We start from the raw sequence: 2,666 nt of genomic DNA, 5'->3' as shown, positions 1-2,666 counted from the left end.
AGCCAGTGGGTCAGACAGTCCACTCCGGCCACTGAGTCATTGAGTCCACTCCAGCCACTGAGTCAGAGAGTCCACCCCGGCCACTGAGCCAGAGAGTCCACTCCGCCCACTGGGTCAGAGGGTCCACTGCAGCCACTGGGTCAGAGGGTCCAGTCCGGCCACTGGGTCAGAGAGTCCACTCCGAACACTGAGCCACAGAATCCACTCCAGCCACTGAGTCAGAATGTCCAAACCAGCTACTGGGTCATAGAGTCCGCTCCAGCCACTGGGTCAGAGAGTCCACTCCAGCCACTGGGTCAGAGAGTCCACTCCAGCCACTGGGTCAGAGAGTCCACTCCAGCCACTGGTTCAGAGAGTCCACTCCAGCCACTGAGTCAGAGAGTCCAGTCCAGCCACTGAGTCAGAGTGTCCACTCCAGCCAGTGGGTCAGAGAGTCCACTCCAGCCAGTGGGTCAGAGAGTCCACTCCGGCCACTTGGTCAGAGTGTCCACTCCAGCCTCTTGGTCAGAGTGTCCACTCCAGCCACTGGGTCAGAGAGTCCACTCCAGCCACTGGGTCAGTGTCCACTCCAGCCAGTGAGTAAGAGAGTCCACTCCTGCCACTGAGTCAGAGAGTCCACTCCAGCCACTGGGTCAGAAAGTCCACTCCAGCCACTGAGTCAGAGAGTCCAGTAAAGCCACTGGGTAACAGAGTCCACTCCGGCCACTGGGTCAGAGGGTCCACTCCAGCCACTGGGTCAGAGGGTCCAGTCCGGCCACTGGGTCAGAGAGTCCACTCCGGCCACTGAGCCACAGAGTCCACTCCAGCTACTGAGTCAGAATGTCCAAACCAGCTACTGGGTCATAGAGTCCGCTCCGGCCACTGGGTCAGAGAGTCCACTCCAGCCACTGGGTCAGAGAGTCCACTCCAGCCACTGGGTCAGTATCCACTCCAGCCAGTGAGTAAGAGAGTCCACTCCAGCCACTCGGTCAGAGAGTCCACGCCAGCCACTGACTCACAGAGTCCACTCCAGCCACTGGGTCAGAGTGTCCACTCCAGTCAGTGGGTAAGAGAGTCCACTCCAGCCACTTAGTCAGAGAGGCCACACCGGCCACTGAGTCAGAGAGTCCACTCCGGCCACTGGGTCAGAGGGTCCACACCAGCCAGTGGGTCAGACAGTCCACTCCGGCCACTGAGTCAGTGAGTCCACTACAGCCACTGAGTCAGAGAGACCACCCCGGCCACTGAGCCAGAGAGTCCACTCCGCCCACTGGGTCAGAGGGTCCACTCCAGCCACTGGGTCAGAGGGTCCAGTCCGGCCACTGGGTCAGAGAGTCCTCTCCGGCCACTGAGCCACAGAGTCCACTCCAGCCACTGAGTCAGAATGTCCAAACCAGCTGCTGGGTCATAGAGTCCGCTCCGGCCACTGGGTCAGAGAGTCCACTCCAGCCACTGGGTCAGAGAGTCCACTCCAGCCACTGGGTAAGTGTCCACTCCAGCCAGTGAGTAAGAGAGTCCACTCCAGCCACTGAGTCAGAGAGTCCACTCCAGCCACTGGGTCAGAGAGTCCACTCCGGCCACTGAGCCACAGAGTCCACTCCAGCTACTGAGTCAGAATGTCCAAACCAGCTACTGGGTCATAGAGTCCGCTCCGGCCACTGGGTCAGAGTGTCCACTCCAGCCACTGAGTCAGAGAGTCCACTCCAGCCACTGGGTCAGAGAGTCCACTCCGGCCACTGAGCCACAGAGTCCACTCCAGCTACTGAGTCAGAATGTCCAAACCAGCTGCTGGGTCATAGAGTCCGCTCCGGCCACTGGGTCAGAGAGTCCACTCCAGCCACTGGGTCAGAGAGTCCACTCCAGCCACTGGGTAAGTGTCCACTCCAGCCACTGACTCACAGAGTCCACTCCAGCCACTGGGTCAGAGTGTCCACTCCAGCCACTGAGTCAGAGAGTCCACTCCAGCCACTGGGTCAGAGAGTCCACTCCGGCCACTGAGCCACAGAGTCCACTCCATCTACTGAGTCAGAATGTCCAAACCAGCTACTGGGTCATAGAGTCCGCTCCGGCCACTGGGTCAGAGAGTCCACTCCAGCCACTGGGTCAGAGAGTCCACTCCAGCCACTGGGTCAGTATCCACTCCAGCCAGTGAGTAAGAGAGTCCACTCCAGCCACTCGGTCAGAGAGTCCACGCCAGCCACTGACTCACAGAGACCACTCCAGCCACTGGGTCAGAGTGTCCACTCCAGCCACTTAGTCAGAGAGTCCACTCCGGCCACTGGGTCAGAGGGTCCACACCAGCCAGTGGGTCAGACAGTCCACTCCAGCCACTGGGTCAGAGGGTCCAGTCCGGCCACTGGGTCAGAATGTCCAAACCAGCCAGTGGGTCAGAGAGTCCACTCCAGCCACTGGGTGAGTGTCCACTCCAGCCAGTGAGTAAGAGAGTCCACTCCAGCCACTGAGTCAGAATGTCCAAACCAGCTGCTGGGTCATAGAGTCCGCTCCGGCCACTGGGTCAGAGAGTCCACTCCAGCCAGTGGGTCAGAGAGTCCACTCCAGCCACTGGGTGAGTGTCCACTCCAGCCAGTGAGTAAGAGAGTCCACTCCAGCCACTGAGTCAGAGAGTCCACTCCAGCCACCGGGTCAGAGAGTCCACTCCAGCCACTGAGTCAGAGAGTCCACTCCAG

This window comes from Cetorhinus maximus, unplaced genomic scaffold, assembly GCF_964194155.1.
Source record: "Cetorhinus maximus unplaced genomic scaffold, sCetMax3.hap1.1 HAP1_SCAFFOLD_379, whole genome shotgun sequence".
Classification (NCBI taxonomy): domain Eukaryota; kingdom Metazoa; phylum Chordata; class Chondrichthyes; order Lamniformes; family Cetorhinidae; genus Cetorhinus; species Cetorhinus maximus.
This window is presented reverse-complemented; position numbering follows the sequence as displayed.